This window comes from Oryctolagus cuniculus, chromosome 9 (genome assembly GCF_051225735.1).
Source record: "Oryctolagus cuniculus isolate XC-2025 breed Fujian yellow rabbit chromosome 9, ASM5122573v1, whole genome shotgun sequence".
Classification (NCBI taxonomy): Eukaryota; Metazoa; Chordata; class Mammalia; order Lagomorpha; family Leporidae; genus Oryctolagus; species Oryctolagus cuniculus.
In genome coordinates this window covers 3,950,394-3,976,979 of record NC_142875.1, presented here as the reverse complement: position 1 = coordinate 3,976,979, position 26,586 = coordinate 3,950,394, and the positions used below count along the sequence as shown (strand labels likewise).

The 26,586-nt window shown below is 41.9% G+C and overlaps 1 protein-coding gene across 2 annotated transcripts in view; it reads left to right on the top strand.

Moving 5' to 3' along the window:
* Positions 1–26,586, top strand: part of MYO16 (myosin XVI) — a 693,372-nt gene that overhangs the window by 104,213 nt on the left and 562,573 nt on the right. The gene's annotated exons all lie outside the window — the stretch shown is intronic.

Genomic DNA, 26,586 nt, shown 5'->3' with positions numbered 1-26,586 from the left:
AGGATTCTAAGTAGGTCACAGGGATCGGGTGAGGGCTAAGGGGAGACATCTAAAGCCGTCCTCACGGGGACTGGCATGTTGCGGGAAGAACTTTGTCTAACTTCTGGGTGGTGGGAGATGGAGCCCTTTGTGGTAAGACACCAAATTCACTGACATTTTCTGGCTTCCCCATTTCCTTTCTTAGATGCCCTTTTTAGTGATTACGTTGTGTCAGCAGTTTGTTTTTTTCGGAACATTTGGGACCTTGAGTGTTTATTTGTGTAACCCTGCTGTGTGCTGGCTCATCTGGTGCACCTGCAAGATAAGTTCCCAGCAGTGTTTTGTGCGTGAGTAGGGGAGCAGCATTGCTCTGGGATTTTTCAGGTTGTAGGGAAAGCTGCTGATGGAAGTACTCTGTGTTGAAACTGTGTAAGCTTTGTAAGCTCAGCTGCCTTCCCACTGCAGTTCGAAGTAAATCCGCCTTTTTCTATTTGCTTTACTTCTGGCTTCGGTATTGTGAGATCTGGCAGACACTTGATAAACGAATGGCCAAGAGCTATATTAACAGGGAGGAGGTGACCTTGAGCAAGAGTGGGAAGCCAAGAAAACAGGAGGTAGAACTGGAGGACGGTCTCAAAACGAAACGAAAAGGTGCTTTGATGTTACACAGGACGTTCACCTTGTCTGTATCAAAGTATTCTCTTTTCCCCCAGATAAATAAGTCTAACGTTCATTCTGGGAGCTTTAATAAAAAATTACATCGACTCATTTTAATAAAAGAGATGATTGGAGAGTCTTCAGCAAGCACAAAAGCCATAATGTTCTGAATGATGAATTCTTATGTGAACTTTAAAAATTAAAGATGTCTATTAGGTATTATATGTATCATTCTGAAAATGTCACATCTTTTGTCTAAATTTTGACATATCTCTGTAAAGATCTGAGAGTCTGTGTGATTTGGAAATCTGAGAGTGAACCAGTGTGGACTATAAAGGGACACGGGCACAGAAACATAAAGTCTTCTAGTGTTTTTAATTTTTTTTTATTTATATAAGGTAAACAAATTTTTTGTATTTCTTATGTACAGATTAAGAGCATAATGATACTTCCAACCCTTCCTTCTTCCTCCTTCCTTCCTTATGTTTTCTTTTAATGTTTACAATGACATACTTTTTTTCTTGTTTTTATTTTATTTTTTTAATTTTAGAATTAGTGAGAGAGAGACAGAGAGAACGGTCTTCCTTCTCTTGGTTCACCCCCCAAATGGCCACTACGGCCGAAGCTATGCTGATCCGAAGCCAGGAGCCAGATGCCTTTCCTGGTCTCCCATGGGGTGCAGGGCCCAAGCACCTGGGCCATCCTCCACTGCACTCCCAGGCCACAGCAGAGAGCTGGACTGGAAGAGGAGCAACCGGGATTAGAACATGGCGCCCATATGGGATGCCAGCGCCACCAGGCGGAGGATTAACCAAATGAGCCATGGCCCTGGTCCTGACATACTTTCAGTTTATTATATAATCACAAGCTTGACCCTCCACTAAAAAAATAACTCAACAAGTAGTACAGAGGAAAACACTATTCTTGGGGCCAGTGCTCTGGTGTAGCAGGTAAAGCCACTGCTTGCCGTGCCAACACCCCATATGGGTGCTGATTTAAGACCTGGATACTCCACTTCTGATCCAGTTCCCTGTTAATGTGCTTGGGAACGCAATGGAAGATAGTCCAAGTTCTTGGGCTCCTGCACCCACATGGGAGACCCAGAATAAGCTCCAGGCTCCAGGCTTTGGGTTGGCCCAGCTCTGGCCATTGCAGCCATTTTGGCAGTGAACCAGCAGATGAAAGATCTCTCTCTCTCTTTCTGTCTCCCCTTCTCTCTGTGTATCTCTGACTTTCAAATGGATGGAAGACCTCTCTCTCTTTCTCTGCCTCTGCCTCTCTATAACTCTGCCTTTCAAATAAATAAATCTTTTTTTTAAAATAAGAAAAAAAAACCACTATTCCTCACGAATACAGACAAGGACTGTAAACAATAATCAAATCTCAAATTCTCAGTTTCACTCATATACATCAATTTTTTTACTCTGTATATTAGTTACCACAAATCAGGGAAACATTTTATTTGTCTTTTGGGGACCGGCTTATTTCTTTAAGTATAATGGTTTCCTTTTGCAACCATTTTGTTGCGAAAGACAGGATTAATTTGTTTTTATGGCTGAGTAGTATTCCATAGTGTATATTTACCACATTTTCTTTATCCAGTCATCAGTTGATGGACATCTGGGTTGATTTAATAGCTGTTGTGAATTAAATACAGTAAACATGGGGGTACAGATAACTCTTTCATATGCTGATTTCATTTCACTTGAGTAAATTCTCAGGAGTGGGATGGTTGAGTTATCTGGTAGGTTTTCTTTCAGATGTCTGAAGAATCTCCATGCTGTCTTCCATAATGTTTGTACTACTTCCCAACAACAGTGATTAGGGCGCCATTTCTCCCACATCCTTGCCAGCATTTATCCTATTTTGATTTTTGTATGAAAGCTATTATAAATGGGATGAGATGAAACCTCCTTGTACTTTTGGTTTGCACTTCCCTGATGCCTAGTGATCCTGTGCATTTCTGCATTTGTTGGCCATTTGGAGTTCAGCCTTTGAAAAATGCCTGTTCATATCCTTTGCCCATTTCTTCGCTGGAGTTTCCTGCACTTTTTATAGATTCTAAATAGCAATCCTTTATCAGTTGCAGAATTTGTGAATATTTTCTCCCATTCTGTTGGTTGCCTCTTCACTTTGTTAAGTGTTCCCTTTGCAGTGCAGAAGCATCTCAGCTTCATGTAATCCCACTTATCTGTTTCAGTTTTGATCGCCTGTGCTTCTGGGGTCTTTTCCAAGAACTCTCTGCCTATGCCAATGTCTTGCAGAGTTTCCCCAGTGTTCTCCTCTACTAATTGGATAATTTCAAGTCATAGATTCAGATCCTTGATCCATTTTGAGTTGATTTTTGTGTAAGGTGTAAGATAAGGGTCTTGTTCATACTTAGGTATTGATCCAGTTTACACAGCACTGTTTATTGAAGAGACTGTTTTTCCTCCAGGGATTGATTTTAGCTTATTTGTCAAACATCAGGTGGTTGTAGATGTGTAGATTGATTTCTGGGGTTTCTAGTCTGTTCCATTGGTCGATATGTCTATTTTTGCACCAATATCAGAATGTTTTGATTATAACTGCCCTGTAGTATGTCTTAAAATCTGATATTGTGATGCCTCCTGTTTTGTATTTGTTACTTAAATTGCATTAGCTATTTGTAGTCTCTTATGTTTCCATATGAATTGTAACATTTTTTTCTAGACCCAAAAGAATGTCTTTGGAATTTTGATTGGGATCATGTTGAACTGATAATTTGTGTGGGATATTATGAACATTTTGATGATACTCTTTCGATCCACGGGGATAGAAGGTTTTTCCATTTTTTTTGTGTCTTCTATTTCATTCTTTAATATTTTGTATTTTTATGATTTTTAGAGAAGGATAGAGAGAGTAGAAGGGAGAAAGGGTAGAAGGGAGAGAGAGATGTAGATCTTCCATCTGCTTTATCACTCCCCAAATGGCCACAATGACTGGGAACAGGGCAGGCCAAAGCCAGAAGCTAGACGATTTCTCCAGTCTCCTATGTAGGTACAGGTGCCCAAGCATTTGAGCCATCCCCCACTGCTTTCTCATGTGCACTAACAGGGAGCTGGATCAGAAGTGGAGCAACCCGGCCATTAACTAGTGCCTATATGGGATGCTGGCACTGTATGTGGAGGCTTAACCTTCTAGGCAACAGGGCTGGCCCCATAATATTTTGTAATTTTTATTGTAGAGATCTTTCACCTCCTTGGATAAATGTATTCCAAGGTATTCAAAGTTTTTGTAGCTATTGTGAATGGTACTGATTTCACAAATTCTTTTTCAACCATGGCATTTTCTGTGTATACAAAGGCTATTGTTTCTTGTATGTTGATTTTATACCTTCAACTTTACCAAACTCTCCTGTGAGTTCCAGTAGTCTCTTAGTGGAGTCTTTTGGTTTCCTATATGTAGGATCATGTCATCTGCAAACAGGGATAATTTGATTTCCTCATTTCCTATTCGTATCCCTTTGATTTCTTTTTCTTGCCTAGTGGCTCTGCCTAAAACTCCCAGGACTATATTGTAAAGCAATGATGAGAGTGGGCATCTGTGTCTGGTTCCTGGTCTTAGTGGAAATACTTTCAACTTGTCCCCATTTGGTATGATGCTGACTGTGGGTTTGTCATTAATTGCCTTGATTGTGTCGAGGAATGTTCCTTCTTTACCCAGTTTGCTTAAGATTCTTATTATGGAAAGACGTATTTTATCAAATGCTTTCTCTGCATCTATTGGGATAATCATGTTTTTATTCTTCAATATGTTAGTGCGATATATCACATGTATTCATTTGCATATTTTGAACCATCCCTGCATTCCAGGGATAAATCCCATTTGGTCTAGGTGAATGATCTTTCTGATGTATTGTTGGATTTGATTAGCTGATATTTTGTTGAGGATTTTTGCATCTATGTTCATCAGAGATATTTGTCTATAGTTCTCTTTCTTGTATATCTTTCTGGTTTTAGAATTAAGGTGATGCTGGCCTCATAGAAGGAGTTGGGATGTTCCCTCCATTTCAGTTGTTTTAAATAATTTGAGAAGACTTGGAATTAGTTCTTCTTTAAAAGTTTGATAGAATTCAGCATTGAAGGCATCTGGTCCTGGGCTTTCATTTGTTGGGAGGGTTTTTATTACTAACTCAATTCTGTCTTGTTATTAGTCTATTTAGGTTTTCTGTGCCTTCATGACCCAATTTTGATGTATTGTATGTGTCCAGAAATCTGTCCATTTCCTCTAGGTTTTCCAGTTTGTTGGCACATAGCTGTTTGTAGTAATTCTGGATGATTCTTTTTATTTCTGTGGTATCCATTGTAATGTCTTCCTTTTCATCTCTGATTTTATTAATTTGGGTCTTTTTTGCTAGTTAGTACAATGGTGTATAAATTTTGTTTACTTTTTCAAAACTAACTCTTCATTTCACTGATCTTTTGGATTTCTATCTTTTTTGATTTAAATTTATTATTAATTTTCTAATTTTAATTATTTATTTCCTCCTAATTGGGGGTTTGGTTTGTTATTGTTTTTTTAGGTCCTTGAGATAAAATTTAGATGATTAATTTTATGTCTTTCTAATTTCTTGATGTAGGTACTAATTGCTATAAACGTCCCTCCTACAACTGCTTTTACTGTATCCCATAAGTTTTGATATGTTTTTCCTAGGAATTTTTTGATTTCCACTTTGATTTCTTCTGTAACTCATTGTTCAGGAGCCTTTTGTACACTACCCATGTGTTTGCATATTTTCTAGAGTTTAAGTTGTTCATTTCTGACTTTGTTCCATTGTGGTCATAAAAGATACATGGTATGGTTTCAATTTTTTAATTTCATGAGACTTGCTTTATGGCCTAGCATATGGTCTATCCTAGAGAAAGTTCCATGCACTGATGAAAACAATGTGTATTCTGCAACTGTGGGATGAAATGTTATGTAGATAGTTGTAAGGTCCATCTGGTCCATAGTTGAGATTAGCTCTGTTGTTTCTTTGTTGATTTTTTTTTTGTCTAGTTGATCTGTCCATTGATTAAAATGGGGTGTTGAAGTCCCACATCATTATTGTATTGGAGTCAATAACTCCTTTTAGATACATCAACGTTTGTTTTAAATAGCCAGGGGTGCCTGGCATGGTGCGTATATATTTACTATAGTCAGTCTTCCTATTGAATTGATCCTGTTTGCCTGTTGTTTTCAGTTGCATTGCATCACAAAAAAGAAGTAGAAAAATACTTTAAAAAGCACTTATTCAATGAGTCAAATTAATCATTTAAAAAAGTTCCAATTTTGGAAGTCATGTTGAAACAAATGAGAAAGGAAAGAGATTAACTTGGAACTACTAGAAAAATGACATGTAGCCAGTATTGGATTCATTTCAATTTAAAATCAGAACAATTTTTATGTTTTACCATCTGCCTCACCAAGAGCCTTGTAAAATTTGAATACTACAATCTTTAGATATTCACATATGAGGGAAGCTTTTTTTAAAGGCCATTTAAAGAACATAAAACCAGAATGGTTGCTTGCCCATGAATAGAGTCAGTAATCATGATTACTGAAAAGATAGATCACATCTGTCATATTATGGACTCAAATATCCCACTTGAACTTGGACTCTGTACAAAGCATCATGGTAGTGCAACAGATAGTCTTCCAGCCCATTTAATAGATGAGAAAAATGAGACTTGAAGAGGACCAGCAAGTGAGTCAGACTAGCATCCCTGTAAACTGAGATAGCTGGAATTGAAATGACGGCTCTACACTGTTGGTTTGTAGGCATTGCATTTTTAAAAAAAATAGACAGAAAGCTTGCAAAAAATAACATTTTTCTACCAAGTTTTCATATTCTAGTTGCATGTTAAGATGAACCATACAGAAGGCAGATGATGTGCTAGTAAATGGATCCTTTTAAACACATACACACAGGTGTGTGTCCTTGCAGATACAATAATCAGTTGTAAGCTTCAGTTTACGGCTAAGGCATAAACATGATAACATTTCAATTACTAATTTTTAGTGGATTATTCTGAAGACCCTCTGGGTGTCTCTGGAACTTATTCATCTTTATAGTCCCTTGTCTTACATGTTGCCAGCTGAACATGTAAATGAATGCCCAAGGAAATAAAGAACACAAGAAAAGAACAAAAAGGCGACAAAGTGCTGATACCAGAAAAAAGTAGTACTATGCTTGAGCCAAGGTTTTACTGAGGCTGATTAAGAAAATGTTGTACAGAGCAGCACGCTTGATTGGTGACACTAAAGAGATCAATCTAGCTACTGTGTCCTCAGTCTTGAATGAATGACTTCGCTTTTAGGAATACTAAATTGCTAACTATTTATTGATTTTGCTTTTAACACGTTCTGAGTACTTTGGGTTAAAGTGTTAAGTAAGATGTGCCCTTTGTCTAAAGGGAATTCCCGGGAGATACCCAAGCAAATGAATGAATGGTATAGAAAGTGACAGGTGTTGAGATTGTCCCTAAGCACCTGCAGGGGTTCTCAGAGCAGGAGCAGCGTCTACCAGGAGTGAGACAGTGGGGCTAACTGGGCTAGGGGGTTATCCCTGCCACCATTCTCCACTTGCATAATCACCTCATCCTTGGAGGAGGTGAAATGTAATAGAGGTTTGCACGCGTGATCACTGTTCCGTGTTCTTGTTCTTCTATTAACATCCCCGGTCTCTGCTAAATGGAAGGGAAACCAAGCAAGTCTAGTCCCTGCCTGTGACCTAGGTCTTGAAATTAAACCGAGACGCACCTGCAAAGCGGTAGCTGGGGTTACAAGAGGGGTTATTGCATCATCAAGATTCTGAAGCAAGGAGTGGCATGTCATGTTTGAAGGTAGCTGATAGGATCTAGACAACAAGTAAACTTCACTGAAGTGGTGGAATAATGTTTATGGATTAGCAAGATGTGATTATGACTACAATTAAAAGTAAAGAAAGCAAATTGGACCCATTGTCTTAGAGTGGCGAAAGTTCCATTAAATTTGATCAAAATATGAATATAATTGTTCTCAGCTTTTTCTGACTACATTTGGGCACATTTGTATGCCTAGGAAAATCTACATAATCTCTCTGGATTTGACAATCTGCTTGTTAAAACATCGGAAATATGTAAACGAATGATTGCATCTAAATGTGTCCTCATTTCTGCGTGTGCTTGAGACGTTCTAAGATGCATCTTTATTTGTTCCCTCTCTTAGTTCGTGTCATCTGGTTCGCTGACACGCCCTGCTGGTTATGCTCATGTAAATTCACTTTTGCTGTCTGACAAACCAGCCTCAAAGCCCAGAGTCCTAATAGAAGAGGAAGCAGTACTTCCTAAATCATTCTGTGCAGCCAGGATTATGCTGATAACAAAACCAAAGATGTTCCCAGAAAGCAACAAACAAAAGTCGCTTGTGGATATAAAGTGTTCAACAAAATGCTAGCACTCCAAATTCAGAAACATATAAGAAGGTCTATTACCATGGCCATCTTGGATTTATCCCAACAATGTGAGATTGGTTCAGCATGATTACCAACCTACTACGCTGTGTTAATAAAACACAAAAGCCGCGTGATCCTAATAGACCAAGAAATATCTGACAAAATCTCGCAACCTTCATGAGTGAAAACAGGAAGTAACCTGTGGAGAGAAGGACCCTCTTTCAACCTTTTGTTTCTAAGGTCAGGAACAAGACAGGATGGCCGCTCTCACCAGGTCAGTTAGCTAATGTACCAGAGGTGCTAGCTGGAGCACTGAAGATGGAGAATGAAGAAAAATAAAAGGAATTCAGATTGGAAAACAAGAAGTAAAATGATCTACTCTCAGATAACCTGATCTTGCCTACAGAAAACCATAGGAATCCACACAGACAAGAGAACAAGAAGTGAGTTCTGCGGATTTCCTGGATACTTGATCAGCAAACACAAATCAATTGCATTTCTAAAAACCAGCAGCAAAAAACCACTAAAATACAAGAAAAAAGTTAACTTACAAATAGCACAAGAAAAAGTAAACTGGGGATAAGTTTAACAAAGGGCAAGATTTGCGCATTTAAAACACAAACTGTTGTTGTTCTAAATAAATGGACCGGCATCCAGTGCTCAGGGATGGGAAGATGGCAGTGCTCCCTACATTGGTCTGTGGGTTAATTGCAATCCCTACTAAAGTTGCAACTGATATTTTTGGAGAAATTGAAATCTGAGCTTTAAATAAGTGTATCAACGCAAAGGTCCCAGACTAGTCAAAAAAATCTTTTAAAAGAAGAAAAAATATGGCACTGATGAGTCTCAATTTCAAAATTACTACAAAGCTACAATAATCAAGACAGTGTGGTACTGGCATAAGGCTAGATAAACTGATCATTGGAATTGATCAATAGAATTAAGACTAAAAAAAAATCAACATTAATAGTCAATGTTTGGTTACACCAACACCATACAATGGGTGAAGAATTGTCTTTTCAACAATCGATGCTAGAATAATTGAGTGTGCAGTTACAAAAGAGGTTAGCCCTTTCCTCACACCATATGCAAAAATTAAAATGGATTACAGAGCTAAATGTAAGTGTCAAAAATCCTTGAAGGAAAATGTAGGATGGTGTCACTGTAATTTTGGATTAGGCAATTGTTTCTTAGCTATAACACCAAAATAACAGTCGTACAAATGACAGGTAGAACTACATCAAAATTAATAACTATTATTTTACATATGATATTATCAAGACACTGAAAAGAAGACCAACAGCATGGGAGAAAAATATGTGAACCTTATATATCTGGTGGGATGCTTTCCTCTACAATATTAGGTACTCTTAACAATATAAAGCCATACCGCTTCTGGGCCTTTTGGCTAAGATCAAGTGTGGTAACAATACAAAGACAAACAGCCCAACTTTTAAAAACCTTGAGGACTTTCATAAACATGTCTCCAAATGCCTAATAATTGTGTCAAGCATCTTTTAAAAGCGGTTAGTCATTAAGGCAGTGCGAATCCGTAGACCAGTCTCTCGGTGAGGTCACATGGAGATTCTCCTCTGAGCTGCTGAGGTTGGCTCTAGGGGACTAGGAAATCCTTGTGTGGAACTTGAATTCCTTACTGCTATAAGCAGGTTAAATGTCATGCTGTTTTAGAAGCTATGTTTTGCTTTTTTATAAAGCAATTCAAAGCAAGGGGGCAAAGGCAGAAAGAGTGGAGTTAAGACCTGAATGTTACCTTTTGGCTTCATTGGATATAAGAGAAGAAAAGTTAGAGAAAATTTAAGGTACTGTGTCAACTGAACCTGTTAATGAAACCACTTGTGTATTATACCCTTGGATACTCTTGGCCACTTCATTAGTTTACCGAATGAACAACTGTGTTTAGCAGTAAAGATTCAGAGGTAAATATGGCTATGTTTTTGCTCAAGTGGACTGAGACTGAGATAATTGAGAACGGGGGAATATTTCTCTCTCCTTCCATCTGCTCTTCATTTGAGAGGCGGTGAGAGAGAGACTGACTGACCGACCTTCCATCCCATGGATCACCCCAGCATGCTCCCAGGTGTGTGGCAGGACCCAAGTGCTCACGCCGTCATCACCTGCTGCCTCCCAGGCCTGCACTAGAAAGCTGGAGTTGGAGGTGAAGCTGAGCTTTGGACCCAGGCCCCCCAGCATGGCGTGTGTGTCTTCAGGCAGCATCCCTACCACTATGCCGAGGCCTGTCCCCTCTGCACATCCTTCTCAGCCTCTTGTATCTCCACTTCCAGGATTTGGCTCCAGGGCATTTTTTTGTTTTGTTTGCTAATTGACATGTTCTTCTACCCATAGCTTTAATGTCAATCAGCTGTTGATTCCCATGCCCATTGTCAATCTAGCTGTCTCTCTTAAGAGCTGTGTAGATCCAAATAGCTCACTCCCTACTGCAGCACCCACCTGACAGTTCAACGGCAGCTGTGAGATGGAGCTCTCCTGAGGTCTGCCCCACAGTGTCCTCAGCAGACATGTGAACTCTTTCTCTGCAGGCCCCAGGGCCCATCCGGATGGCGACACTCGGAAGTCAGTAAATCTATGTCCTCCATAGTTTTGAAACCGCCCTGGGCCAGCGCCATGGCTCACATGGCTAATCCTCCACCTGTGGTGCCGGCATCCCATATGGGCACCAGGTTCTAGTCCCAGCTGCTCCTCTTCCAGTCCCGCTCTCTACTGTGGCCTGGGATGGCAGTGGAGGATGGCCCAAGTCCTTGGGCCCTGCACCCGCATGGGAGGCCAGGAGAAGCACCTGGCTCCTGGCTTCGGATCAGTGTGGTGCGCTGGCCGTGGCAGCCATTTGTGGGGTGAACCAATGGAAGGAAGACCTTTCTCTCTGTCTGTCTCTCTCTCACTGTCTAACTCTATCTGTCAAATAAAAAGAAAAAAAAAAGAAACCGCCTTTCTCTCCTTCTTATATTAACTAAATACGAAAAACACATCTAAACAAGTATATAATTGTTCTCTCCTTCTTATATCATTAAATATGAAAAAAAAAACATGCTTAAAAGTGTATAATAATAATTTCCCTGCTTGAGAATTCACATTTGCTTATAGTAATGTATAACTTGGTATACTTATTTTTTTAATATTGATTTATGTGAAAGGCTGGGAGGTGGAGACAGAGTGATGGGTCGATCTTCCGTCCTCTGGCTCACTCTGCAGATGGCTGCCACAGCCAGGACTGGACAAGTTGAAGCCAAGAGCCAGGAATACAATACCCTCCTGGTCTCCTACATGACGGCAGGTGTCCAGGGACTTGGGCCATTATCTGCTGGCTTCCAGGTCCAGCAGGAAGCTTAACTGGAAAACCAGAGACCCCAGTACTCAAGCTAGCTGCCTGGCCATATGATTTATGGTCATTGCAAGCAGTGACTTCAACTGCTGCACCACAGTGTGGGCCCCTGTGCTGTTTTGTGCATTGCCTTATTTAATAAGATGGGAGTGTATTTTTCAGCCCATCCATAGTGTACACTTCATTCGTTTTTCATGGGATGGTGTACGTTAGCTGACCATGTCAGAGTGTATCCACTCCATTGGGCAACGTTGAGTGGTTTCCCACTTGAGGCTGCTGCACACACCCAGGGATCATTCTTGCACCCTGTCCCAGTGTGCACTCATTCTTCTTGGTTCTAGGACTGCCAGGTTCCGTATGCCTTCAGCATTCGTGCATAACCCTAAACTGATGCTATTTGTTTTTCTTTATCCTGAGTCCTCCTGTACCTCCAAGTTCAGCACCTCACCACCTCTCTGCAGATTGCTTGCTCCTGTCTGCTTTGTGTGTTCCCCTTCACAATATTCTCTATATTCCAGTGAGCATGATCTCTCTGCAATGCCTGGTTGTTTTATTCCAGCACTTGACCCTGTGAGTGGCTCTCTGTTGGCTCTGAGATGGAATGGGAGTAGTTTTGTTTGTCCATGGGGTCCTTGACTATGTGGTCACAGACCATCATCCTTATTAGCACACTTGCCCTTTGCTTTGGTCCAGCCTACGGGTGCTTGCTTATTTATTTTATTTATTGACAGAGTTAGTGAGAAAGAGAGAAAGACAGAGAGAAAGGTCTTCCTTCCATTGGTTCACTCCCCAAACGGCCACTATGGTTGGTGCGCTGCGGCCGGTGCATCGCACCAATCTGAAGCCAGGAGTCAGGTGTTTCCTTCTGGTCTCCCATGTGGGTGCAGGGACCCAAGCACTTGGGCCATCCTCCACTGCACTCCCGGGCCACAGCAGAGAGCTGGCCTGGAAGAGGGGCAACCGGGACAGAATCCGGCGCCCCGAACGGGACTAGAACCTGGAGTGCTGGCGCCGCAGTCGGAGGATTAGCCTAGTGAGCCGCGGCGCCACCCAAGCCTACGGATGCTTCTACATCTACAGAAGGGACACGTGCTTCCCTTCTTTCTTAGAACAGTTGTACCGTTTGTATCCCTAGAGCAGCTCTTCTCGGACTTGTGTGCATCAGAAGTGCTAGCAAGGCCTGTGGACACAGCCTGGAGGGTCACATTCAGCACAGGTGGGTGGGAGCTGAGAATGGGAGTTCTCCCCAGGATGCTGCTGTGGCTGGTTCAGAGACCTCAGTAAGAACCCCAGATCTGGGTCACTGCTTCCTACTCGTTCTTTCCTTTGCTATGTCTGCTTATCTTGCAGGTCTCAGCTCAGGTAATTCATCCCCTAGAAGTTGGGTAGGGGCTCTTAAGTGAATGCTGGACACCTGTACTCCCTCCACCGCAGTGCTGTTCGGTTTGCTGTTGTAAACGCCCAGGTGCCCTCCTTGGAGTGTGAGCTCCTCACAGCAGGGGCTTTGATGGGTGCTGTGTGCGTATCTTGGGGTCCAGCCCTCTGCCTCATGGTGCAGATGCCATAGAAATGGTAAAGGAGATGGTTTCTGAAAAGAATGAATGGAGAACCGGACTCCATGTCCAGTCTACCCTGGGCTCCTTCCAACAGCAGCCAAGGCCTGTGTCGAGCAGACACACTACATGCTAACTTGACAAATTAGCAGGTTTACAGGGATAGAAGGGTAAGTCTTCGTGAGTTCTACTCTGAGTTCTTGTGTGTTCTGCCCGCGGGTGTGACTTACATGTTTCATCCCCTGAGAATGACCCATTATCTCCCACTGAACCGTCCATTCCTCTTCCATTCCGATTCCACTGATGGCCTCACCAACACTTGAGCACGGGGAACCTCTCCGGACTTTCGCTCACTTCCATCTCTCACTTCTCATCTCGCCTCCCAGTCCTGCTTCTCTCCCAGGCTGGTTCACCCTCGCTACCGTGACTGCTGCCACTCTCACCATCTTTGGCTTAGACTATAATAAGAGCTTACATATCCCTGCTGCCCATCTTGGCTCCCTCAAATCTGTTCTTCGCAGAGTCTCATGTCTAAAATCTGCTAACCACTCTCCATCTGCTGGGAGAGCTCTTAATTTTCTGGGTCAGGGACCCCTTGAAGAAGCTGCTGACTTTATCCCAAGAGTCTATGGGAATCCAGAAGAAAGCCGACCTAGGCAAGGAAGCTCCGTAGTGTCGCAAGCTCTTTGTGATGTGTCCTGGCCTGCCTCCATGGTCCAGCACTAGCTGCTTCCTGTCTGCAGTGTGAATGTTCCGGAATCCAGACTGGCTTACAGCAGCCGGAGGCAGGGTGCCTTTTCCGGAGGCGCTCCTTGCTGGGATGATCTCTTCTCTCCTTTCTGCCTGCACCTTCTTCTCTGAATTATGTGTGTGCCCCTCTCTAGGCTTCCGTGTTGTCCTGTTAAAGCTGACCCCTGCGTTTGCCACCTCGCACCGTAAGTGTCCATTTACCACGCTCAGAAATCATAGGAAGGACGTGGCCTTTTCTTATTTGTGTGGATGCAACTGTGTAAACCCCACAGCTTTTTGGTCATCAGAATAAATGAGGAATGAACTGATACTTCTGACATACTTAAGCTTTACTTCTGACATACTTAAGTTTTATGCACTTGGAAATATTTTTATTCCTGTATCTATTGCTACTATGTTGGGAACTATGTCACTTCTTACAACACTTGAAAAAATAGATGTAATTTGAATGCAGTTAAATATACAAATCTTACAAGTATGGCACCATAAATCTTTATATATCTCTGTGGATCTGTGTTAATAACCTCTCAGACAAAATATGAAATATTTCCATTCTAGAAAGTGGCTTGTGACTCTCCCTCTGTAGTCCACTTCTCAATTTCTACAATCATAAGTTATTTGTGCCTATTTGGTCTTCATGTAAATGAAATCATAACATTGACACACCCAGAATATCTCCCACCAGGTGTATGTGAGATTTTACCTCACTGCTATTCTTCACATCCATCATGCGATAGCCTACTTCAGCCAGTTAATTAACACCTACACATTAGGGTCTAAAGATGTGGTGCACGATCCCCTGTGACCTGGAAATAATTCCTAGAATATCAATTGCTTAGATGTAACTGCCAGCAATCATATTGTGATAACAACATGAAAGGATATCTTTTAAAATTGTTATAGCTTAACCATGTCATAAGACTCTAAAATCCCATTCCTTTCTATATCCTCAAAGACATGCTCTTCTTTCCTTGGTATCTTTCCTATCCATAGACTTTTCTTCCCGTGCCTTCTACGGTTATGTTCATTGTTGACGGGTGCTGAACATTGTCTGCCTTGAGGCCATACTTGGAGGTGTACAAGCAAACGTCAGTATATTAGCATTGTAATAGGACACAGAGTCGGGCAGCATCACAGACATACATCAGCACAGTCAACCCAGCGAAGGGAGAGGGGTGAAGTCGGAGAAGGGGAAGAGGTTCCCCATGCCTGGTCCCTGAACGTTTGCTCCCCACCTCGTTTTACTCGGCTCTTCCCTTCTCCCCCTTTTCCTCTCTACCGGTCTTCCTGTGCACACCCTCCCTCCATGTGTACACAAGATGTAGAGTTGTCAGTCATAATGCAAGAGAGGATGGAGGTGAGGAGGGCAGGATGGAGGTGAGGAAGGCAGGAGAGAATGTGCAGACAGAAGAGGAAGACAAAACCATGTGGTTGCGGGTGCAGGTCCATGGTGTGCTCAGAATCTAAAGCTGTGTTCTAAACAGGGGCTTGACCACCTGACTGAGGGTCTGGCATGGCCTCTGTGCCCTGAGTGTTGTGGTGAGGAGAATCATCCTCTTTGATTGCTGACAGTCCTGGACAGCGATTCTTTATGCTGCAGTACCCTCAGCGGTTAAACAAAGGTGATGGTACCTACCTCATCATTTTGTTAAGAGAATTAAGTAAGGCAATGCTTACTAAGCAGTTAGATAATATCTGGCTCAAAATGGCACTTTTGATTTGCTGTGTAGGTCATGCCTTAAGAAAAATTTAAGGTTACCTTGTTAGAACTTCTCACTTAGAACATTATTTCTAATTTTCTTATTTTTCCTTTGTTTTATTTGAGAGGCAGAGAGAGAGAGAGAGAGAGAGAGAGAGAGAGAGAGAACGGACATGAGTAACAACAGACAAATTGAGAGAGAGCTCCCATCCACTGGTTTATTCCCTAAATACCCACAACATTTAGGGCCAGTCTGTGGCCAGAGCCAGGATCCAGGAACTTAATCAAGATCTCCTTATGTTGGGTGACGGGGACCCAAATGCTTAAGCCATCACCCGGTGCCTCCCAGGGTGCGCAGGAAGCTGGAGTCAGAAACCAGAGCCAGGAATTGAATGCAGGCACTCTGGCACGGGATGTAGCTGTCTCTGCTCTCTAGGCTAAATTCCTGCCCCCCACATTTTATCATCATTAAATAGGTCCCCTATATATTTATGCTGACAGGGTATCTCTATTTATTTTGATGACCTGGATATTAAGGTGCTCTGATGTTTGAGACTGAAGCCATGCTGGGGAGGGGAGGAAGTGGTGGTGAGTTGAAATTCCTTTTTCTGTCACCCCAGAACCATTCTTTTGACAACAAGCCTGTGAGTGGAACTTCTGGAGTTTGGAGTTCAGGGATTGGTGAAGGCAGACAGATGAAAGAAACAGCACATTAGTTGAGGCGAAGTCTGTCCTTGTGAGGACACTGAAAGAGACTGGGTGGAAATCTGAGAAGAGGGACGTACAGAGGAGAACGCAAACACAGGCGGTGTTTGAGATGGGCCCTGCCGAGCGAGCCTGCTGCCTGAAGATGGGTACAGTCGCTGCCTGGCTTCTGGCCCTGGCCCTCTCCCCTGGAGCCCTCCACAGCTGCCCAGCAACTCCCTCTCCCTAATGTCTCCTACTCCAGTCACTTCCTGCCATCAGAATTACGTCACAAATCTAGCAGTCTCACCCCCTTGCCTTAAAATCTTCCCTCTTTTGTGACTGATGAGGAGAAGCTACCCACTTACTGCCCAACCTGGCCTCTGGTTACCTTTCTGGACTTGCTTCACACTTGGCCCTGAGTGTGCCTCTGTAGCTGGATTTTGTGTTCCTTTCTGAACATGTCATCAAACTCCACCAGCACCCACTGGCCCACCTCCCTTGCCTGGGTTTCTTCCTATGGATTCTCACGAGTCGACTGGGCACAGCTCTTTAGGGACACATTCTAGACCTGTAGGCTTTGGGTGCCTGCCCCATAATGCCACATGTTTTCTAGAATAGCCTTCATGGTTCCTATTTGCCTATGTGTATGACCTTGCTAAGCTCCATACAGTGGGTTCTACATGTGACTCAGTACTGGTGTGTACACAGTGCTCAACATTTTTAGGGTTGCTAGAAATCTGTGATGCTTAGTTTCTAGTTTGTGAATTTCTTTAACTCATATAGACGTGTGCAAGGCTGCAGCAAGGGAGAGTGATATATTCAGGGAAAACCGCATCATAAATATTTTCACTCATCTAAAGGTAGCACTGGTTAAATAAAACACTTGGGGTACACAAAATGTTTGGAAAATAATGATGGAGCCACACTTTTTGAACACCTCTTCTGTGTGTATAGAGTCTGTGCAGTTGGCGTTGCTATTTCCATTGTCCACCTGAGGATGCTGAATTCCAGCCAGGTGCTTGGACAGTCCAGGAATGGCTCACAAAGGAGGTTTCTAGGTGGGGAAGTGAGGAAGGGTCACTCAGTAGAGGAGTCTCAATAATGAAAGGACTGTGCCATCCTTCCAGGACTTCCTTAGAGTTTCCCTGTGGCTGTTCCTCTGAGAAGTCTCCCCAGTCATCCATAAAAGTGGGAAATATGGACAGAGGGAGGGTTGGAGAAGGAGGAGAGGATATGGACAGGGGGAGGGTTGGAGAAGGAGGAGAGGAGACAGAGGACAAACAAGGGGACGATGTAAAGAAGAGAGAAGCGTACTGGCAGGAAATCTGAAATCCTGGGTCAGACTTTGAGATGTGATGAATTTGTCTTGAATGTTGAACAGATTTTTTTTTATTTTTCCATACTATTTATTGAACTCTTAGTGTAGGATTAATTTATGAGTATAAAGTTAATTGAAAGTAGATCTTTGTATAAAATAATAATAGGTGATAGAGGAGGAAGAAGGGTGGGAGTGTAGGCAGGAGGGAGGGTAGGTGGAAGGAGGAAATTACTATGTTTCTAAATTTGTATATATGAAAATCATGAAGTTTGTATAGCTTAAATAAAAGGTTTCTGGATAAAAAATATTTGTTGAATGAATGAATGGCATGTATGTGCACTTGAGTATTAAGGTGACCCTGAAGGTAGTAAAAAAAAAAGAAGAAAGAAAGAAATCCTGGGTTGGAGCCATTTATCAAAGAACAGACTGCCTTGAATGTATCATTCCACTCTAGCCTGTAGGATTCTGCTGAGAAGTCTGATGTTAATCTAACGGGTTTTCCTTTATATATAACTTAACACTTTTCTCAGTGTGTTTAAAACTCTTTCCTTGTCTTAACTTTTGACAATTTGATGACAATATGCCTCAGAGAAGACCTTTATTTGTTTGAGTTGGCTTGGGGTTCTTTTTCATTCCAATGGAAACTTTTATGTAATGAGCACAAATTTCATAAGTATAGCTTAAGGAATACAGTGATTCTTCCAACCATACCTGCCCTCCCACCCACACTCCCACCCCACCTCCTTCTTCTCCCATTCCTGGTCCCAGTCTCCATTAAGATTCATTTTCAATAAACTTTATACACAGAATAACAACTCTATACTAAGTAAGGATTTCAACAGTTTGCATACACACACAAACAAAACTGTTTGAGAACAAGTTTTACAGTTAATTCTCATTATACAACTCATTGAGGACAGAAGTCCTGTATGGGAAGTAAGTGCACAGTGACTCTTGTTGTTAATTTAACCATTAACATTCATGTTGTCATTTTGATATTTTGAATTTGCTGAGACTTGCTTTATGGCCTAGCATAAGGTCAATCCTAGAGAAAGTTCCATGCACTGCTGAGATAATGTGTATGCTGCAACAGCACAATGAAAAGTTCTGTAGATATCTTAGGTCCATTTGGTCTACAGTGTTGATTAATTCTGCTGTTTCCTTGCTGATTTTCTGTCTTGTTGATCTGTCCATTGGGATGTTGAAATCCCTCATTACTATTAATCTATGTCTCCCCTTAGATCCCTTAACATTTCTTTTTTTAAAAAAGATTTATTTATTTATTTATTTGAAAGGCAGAGTTAGAGAGAGAGAGAGAGAGAGAGAGAGAGAGAGAAAGAGAGAAAGAGAGAAAGAGAAAAAGAAAGAAGTCTTCCATCCACTGGTTCACTCTCCACATGACTACAATGGCTGGAGTTGCACTGATCCGAAGCCAGGAGGTTCTTCTGGGTCTCTCACGAGGGTGCAGGGGCCCAGGGACTTGGGCCATCTTCACTGCTTTCCCTGGCCATAGCAGAGAGCTTGATTGGAAGTGTAGCAGCTGGGACCCGAACCGGTGCCCATTTGGGATGCTGACACTGCAGGCAGCAGCTTTACCCACTACACCACAGTGCCAGTCCAACATTTCTTTTAAATAGCTAGGTGCCCTGTAATTAGGTGCATATACATTTATTATAGTTACATTGCCCTGTTGAATTGATCCCTTAACCATTACGTAGTGCCCTTCTTTGCCTCTTTTGACAGTTTTTGTGTTAAAGTCTGTTTTGTCTGATGTTAGGATGGCTACACCAGCTCTTTTTTGGTTTCTGTTAGCATGGAATATCTTTTTCCATTCTTTCACTTTCAGTCTGCATGCATCTTTGTTGGTGAGATGTGTTTCTCTTAAGCAGCAAATAGATGCGTTCTGTTTTTTAATCCATTCAGCCAGTCTGTGTCTTGACTGCAGAGTTGAGGCCATTTACATTCAAGGTGACTATTGGTAAATAACAACTTTGCCCCGCCATTTCCCATAAATATTCCTATTTTTTACATTGGATTTCCTTTGTAATTTTACTGGCAGGTTTCTTTTGTTTACTCTCTTTCATAGTGATGACCATGTTTCTGTGTTTCTTTGTGCAGCACATCCTTAAGCATCTTCTGTAGGGCTGGACAGGTGGTAACAAATTATTTCAATTTCTGTTTGTCATAGAAGGTCTTTATTTCACCTTTGTTCATAAATGAGAGTTTTTCAGGGTACAGTATTCTAGGTTGACAGTTCTTTTCTCTTAAGACTTGGAATATATCTCACCATTCTCTCCTAGCTTGTAGAGTTTCTCATGAGAAGTCCACTGTGAGTCTCATTGGAGAGCCTCTGAAAGTAATCTGACGTTTCCCTCATGCACATTTTAGAATCTTTTCTTTGTGTTTTCCTGTGGAGAGCTTGATTACAGTGTATCAGGGTGAAGATCTTTTCTGGTCATGTCTATCAAGAGTTCTATGTGTTCCTGGGTTTGGATGTCCCTTTCCTTCTCCAAATCCGGGGAATTTTCTGTATTATTTCACTAAAAAGACCTTCTAATCCTTTCTCTCTTTCCACGCCTTCAGGAACTCCTAGAACCCGAATGTTGGGTTGTTTGACAGTATCCTCTAGTTTCCCAACAGTGTTTTTTTGTTTTGTTTTTGTTTTTTAGTTTTCTAATTTCTTCTCTGTGTTTGGTCTAACTGTATAATTTCCTGTGCTTTGTCTTCTAACTCAGACATTGTTTCTTCTCCGTCACCAATTCTGTTTTTAAGGATTTCCACCACATTTTTTATTTGTTTTATTGAATTATTCATTTAAAAGATTCCATTTGATTTAAGATCTCAATTTCATGGGAGAAATTTTCTTTCATGTAATGTATGGATTTAATTATTCATGCATTTGCTTCTGATTTGTTCTAATAATCCTATGATCTTTCTTTGAGCTTCTTATATCTGGATGTCCATGAGACCTGGGAAATTGTCAACTATTATCTCATATTTCCCATAGATTTTCTTCATTCTTTTTAATTGTTTTCTCTTTATTTTTGTCTGATTTGGTTATTTCAAAATTCTTGAACTGGAGATCAGAAACTCACTCTTCCACTTGGTCTATGCTGCTGTTATATCTAGTGGGATTTATCTCAGAAATGCAAGGGTGGTTCAACATTTGCAAATCACTAAACATGATAAATTGCATCAATAAAACAGAGACCAGAAAGAGTTATTTGAAAGAGTTATAGAGAGGCAGAGACAGAGGCAGAGAGAGAGAGAGAGAGAGAAAGAGAAAGAGGTCTCCTGTCCACTGGTTCACTCCCCAGTTGGCCACAATGGCCAGAGCTGTGCAGATCTGAAGCCAGGAGCCAGGAATGTCTTTCGGGTCTCCCATGCGGGTGCAGGGGCCCAAGGACTTGGGACATCTTCTACTGCTTTCCCAGCTGGATCGGAAATGGAGAAGCTGGGATGTGAACCAGTGTCTATATGGGATACCAGCACTGCAGGCTATGGTTTTACCTGCTATGCCACAGTGCTAGCGTTACAATGCATGCAAGGTGTAAAACCCTAACCTGGGTCCACTGGCCTGATTGGCAGCAAGCCAATCAGTGACATCACAGTGGTAGAAGAAAGTAGACATTTATCTGCAAAGCACAGAGCAAGGAGTTGGGCAGCTGTTGCTTGATTCTCAGACTCCCCAATGGTTTCAGAATTGGGGATGTTAAGGATTGAACTTGCGGATGAGTGGTACATGTTCGACTCATGTGTGCAGGTCTTTGACTGGTCCAGAGTGCTTGTAACCCTCCTGATTGATCACGGATGTTTGGTTCTTTTGTGAATTTCAGTGATGCCCAGGTGAGCTCCAGGTAGTCTGGGGGCCATGCAGGTAGTAATTTTTTGCAGTTTGTTCATGCCTAAGATTCCTGAGAAAGCTCTCCAGACAGGATAGAACATCAAGATGTTGTCTCTAGAGAAGAGAAATTGTCTTCAGGGTCTGTCTGAAGAGTCTTGTCATGAGGAACCCTGTGGAGTCAGCTGCACCACTCCCTGCATTGAGTGCATAAATTTGGGAGGTTGCTTTGCAATCATAGAAGCAGAGCAAAGAAACTCGAGGATAAGGGAAGAAGACAGAGATTGTTGGAGACGAGGGCCTGGTAGTCTACTCTGCACAGACTGTTGTCTAGAGGCTCGATTTCACAGGGATTTTAACACAGCAGAAGAACCATAGAATTAGAAGACGCCATGCTTTCATAGATTTCTGGCACATCTGGTCAACTGCTTGTTCAGAGAGGGGTGTGGGTGAAAAGGGTGGAGAAAGAGGGAAGGGTAAGACCTATCTGCTGAAAGAGGAGGGGCAAGTCTCCTCCTGAATCACCATGGAACGTGAGGGAATTTTGAAGGGGATTCTCCAGGGTTCTACAGAGCTCTGTGCTCCCTCCAGCCTCCCAGGCGTGTTTCCTGTACATAGCTCTAACCAGGGTGCCAGGGCTGTTCTGATATGCAAGACTGTTCAGACTTGAGGCAATATTTCAAGAGAATTATAGCCCTACACTGAGTAATATTTCAGTGTACTCCAGAAAGCTATTGACTGTTTTTGGGAAATACTTTTTATCATTTACGAATTTGATTAGTTCACTGTACGTTTCTTTCTTTAAAAATACTGTCAATTTGGGGGACTTCTCTAGAGACCAAGCATTGTCTGCTGTATCCCAGGGAGGAATCTTCAACCAGGAAAGTCATTTAGAAGACGGAAGCCACCCTTAGTGGCTTCCCATAGTGTCCTGTGGCCCATTCTAAAGGAGGCTGCATGAATAACATTGAAGAGCCAAGTACAGCAAGCCCTCCTGGCCCACGTTCTCACAGGAGGAAGAGGCTGTCATCCTGCTCATCTTCTTTCTTTCTCAAGCGTAGTAAATGACACTTGGCTAAGTGTTCATAATCTGCCTTTGAGAACGTCCTCCTCCAGACACTAAGTGTCACCTCTAGGGGACGCTTTAGAGCAATTCTCTGGCTCTTCCTTTGTGGCCTCTGATATTTAGGAAACAGAGGGGAAAAGATCTAAGCCTCAACTAATTTCTGAGCTAGGAAGTAGCTTCTCTGATGCAATTAAGAAAAATATGGAGCATTGTGCTGTGAGTGCTGGATTGACTGGTACATGGAAAAAATGAATATTGGATGCAGAGAAGGTTAAGACTAGTGGAAGTCAAAAGCTGGAATAGTTTGTGGATTAAATGGGCTTGAAGTGAATTTTGAGAATGTATAAAATTGAGTAACTCCGTAGGTACATAGATAAGTACATGGATGATTACATTGTGAAAAAAAGACATGATTCAACTAAAGTGACCTTTTAAAGATTAATATTAAGTATTAAGGGGAAGCTCCATATTTAATTGCCTCAAAATTCCTTTCATCCTTTTCAGAAAAATGGAGATTACTTTTTAAAAGTCATTGAAATAACTTTACATCCTATCTTCTGGTCGGCCATTGTATAGGGGTCTACCCAACTCTCTTATTTATAGCATCACTAAACTGTTACCAATAAAAGTTTCATTATTTGCCTATTCTGCTAGTTACAGAAAGATGTATACTCCCTAAAGTGATGGAAGAATAAGGCAGGGGATGCCCAATTGTCCGATTGCACAATGCACCCCTAATACACACGTGTACAGAAAGTCAGGTTGAGCCAGACACAATAAACTAACACTGTGCTTTTCTTATAGTGAAGATATGCAAACTCTCTTTGAACGTCAAATTTGAATGAGGTGCAATGACATTGAAAGGGAAAAGTCCTCCCAGATAGTTATAATATGCTGGACAGATTTCAAAGTGTTTTTTTGCCATTGAAGTGAAACTCTTTATGAATGCTTTGCAAATTCCGTTTCCTAGATACCCAGTTTAATTGGTATTGATACTCACTATTATTACTCAAATCATTTCATTTGGTTTAGGGGAAAAAAGTCACAAAAGAATGTAGGTGACCAGATGATTGTAAGGAGCAATTAGAATTATCCCGTATATCCTGTGTAGGAGTGTATGTGTGTGTCTCCATGTCACTGCACATATATGCATAAGGTATTGTACTACTGTATATTGCATTACCTAAAGAATAAGTTTCAGTCTTGTGGAAGAAGTCTAACGTTGCATTCTTTATCCACATGACACTGCTGTTATATGAAAATATAAGAGTAACTGGTGATGAGTATTTTCTAGACCTTCTCTTCCATGTTCATGCTTCGGCTCTGAAGCAGTGCTCACCTGGTTCGGTGCTCGGCTCTCAGAGGAACGTCCACAATAACCTCTATGCTGTTCCAGCCATGGGGATCTGGATTGTAAACACCTGCTGTTTGACTCATGATTGCCCACAGCTGACTAAATGGCCGTTTGTCCTGATTGGAACCAGAAGGTTGAAGCTAAGGCGAGCACAGAGACCTGCAGGCATGAATCTGGTGCCCAGAGACATAATAAGCTGCAGGAAATCAAGACCAGCCTCCACATGTGGGGGCTTGATCAGCAAGGCAGGGGTTTGTTCATTCGTTCAAGGCAGGCTTGTTCCTTGTCCTGAAGCACCTGTGGTTACTATTAAGTCCGATTTTACTGCAAGGGGTGAGTTCATTTATTCCTTTTTGTTTTTGATGACTCCAGTCTTTCCTCCAGCTTTCAGAAAAGGACCCCACAAAACTCAAAGGACCCTTAATTAGTAGACCAGAGTCACGATCCCATGGGAGATCTTGGTTCCATCCACCCAGAAGCGGTCAATACTTGGACAGAGGACACCATAAACTTAGTATCCAGCCACTGTACATGGGTGCCCTGCGCACGGTGTGCAAGCCCGAGTGTGTGATTTTCTCTATCAGTGTCCAGAATTTGTAAACCCTAACCTATTCTCAGGGCAGGGACACTCAGCTCCTGTCCTAGAGCTCAAGTTTGCCTTACACAAAGCTGTCACGTGCAATTCATATCCCCTGGAAATCTTCTCATAACCTCCGATGAACATACACTCTGTCTAAACTGATGAAGTTTGCAACCTTGAGTTTTTAACTCCATCTTTTAATAATGTGTGAAATGCAGGAACTTTTATATTTAGGGATTATCTATTCAATTATCTATAATAGAGTTGCAGGTCGTACACCTTCCAAATCAGATTCTAAAGAGGACACAAGGTAGTATCTTCCCTGGGGGCTTCATAAGGATGTGCGTCTATATATCACATTTTAAAATGTATTTCCTAGGCAAATCTGTAATTTTTAAATGCTGTCATTCACTAGAATCACTTTGGTTGCTTTTTTTTTGTTTGTTTTTGGCTGGGCAATAATTTAGACTTCTTTGGAAAGAGCTGGTGCATAGTAAGCTGACGTTTATAAGAATAAGCTGTGCATTGTTACCTGCAATAGTGTGAATAGTGAACAGCTGCTTGGTGTATCGAAGAGAAAAGGGAGCAGGTGTTTGGCCCAGCAGTTAAGATGCTTCCGATGCCTGCATCCCATGTCATAGTGCTTAGCTTTGAGTCCTGGCTCTACTTCCAATTCCAGCTGCCTGCTGATGAGCAGCCTGCACTGTGCAGATGTCAGGGTTCATGTTTTGCCAGATATTAGGCATTTTGAGGGCTAAGAAGGGTTGTATGTATCTCTGGAAACAAACAATGACTTGGCAAATGTTCATGGAATAAATGAGTAAATGAAAAGTAAGCACATTTGGTAAAGAGCCCCAGGAGTGTGCAGGGAAGTGTAGTTTCTCACAGGTCACTTTGGTCAGAGTTCTCCCAAGAGGTCGTTTAGCTTATTTGAAACAGTTTTCTAATGCTCTAGTCATCATATTTTCTTGGTCCAGTGCATACCATCCTTCTCTAGATCTTATACAATTTTTTAGATTTATTTATTTATTTGAGAAAGAGAGAGAGAGAGAGAGAGAGAGAGAGAGAGAGAGAGAGGACTTCCATCTGCTGGTTCACTCCCCAGATGGCCACAACGGCTGGAGCTGTGCCGATCCAAAGCTAGGAGCCAGGAGCTTCTTCCGGGTCTCCCACGCAGGTGCAGGGGCCCAAGCACTTGGGGCATCTTCCACTGCTTTCCCAGGCCACAGCAGAGAGCTGGATGGGAAGTGGAGCAGCCAGGACTTGAACCGGTGTCCATATTGGATGCCGGCACTGCAGGCAGCCGCTTTACCCACTATGCTACAGCGTTGGCCCCTGGATCTTATCCACTTTTTTGTTTTCATTTTAAAGAGTTTTCATAAAGTAAGTTTCTTAGGCTGTTTAGCACATGAAGCTTCATCTATGCAGTGGTCTGCAATTTACAGAAAACTGAAAAAATTGAGTATTTAAAGAACGTATGTAGACACCACAGTGTTTATCTGATATTTTATGAGTGAAACTGACATTTTGAGATTTATTATTTACAGCCTTTTCTCTACTTTTTAGAAACAGGGTTTTTTCCTTCTTACGGTTTGTTGAGTTATTTACTTAGTGGAGGGTTAAGCTTATGATTATCAAATAAACTGAATGAGTGTCATTGTAAAAATAAAAAGAATAGGAAAGAAAGGAGGGAGGGTAGAGTAGGAAGTATTACTCTGCTCCTAAATTTGCATATATGAAATATATGACATTTATCCACCTTCTATAAATAAAAAATTGGAAATAAATAAAAGAGGTGAAGGTGAGGCTATTTAGAAGGATCTGGAACACACGTAACTCAGTCACTATGCCTATACAAATATGAGCTTTGATTAAGGGGAGATGGCCTTACTTGCAGTCTTGGGCATTACAAAGCATATGAGGGAATCTTTAAAAATTGACCATCCATTTTATCTAAAGGCAGTTACATTAGACTGAGGAGACGTTTTTATTTTCTGAAGAGCACCCCAAATGGTGACTGGCAAGACAATGACTTTCGACGGTTGTGGAATGAGAGAGTAAATGAAGAGTCAGCACCTTGAGAGGCTGCAAAACCTCGTCCTAACCCTTGGGAAAAGGAGTTCAGGTGACCCTGGCTGGTGCTTCCCTCATAGCTACAGGTTCCTTCCCTTGCTGAAGTTAGCGGCAACTTTTTGCTGAATACCAACAACATACTCTAGAATATTTATTTCCAATCTTGGGAAGGGGGATTAGAAGTTGTAGTTAGCAGGCACAGGCGAGGAGCCATTGGCCCAGGAGATGAAATAACT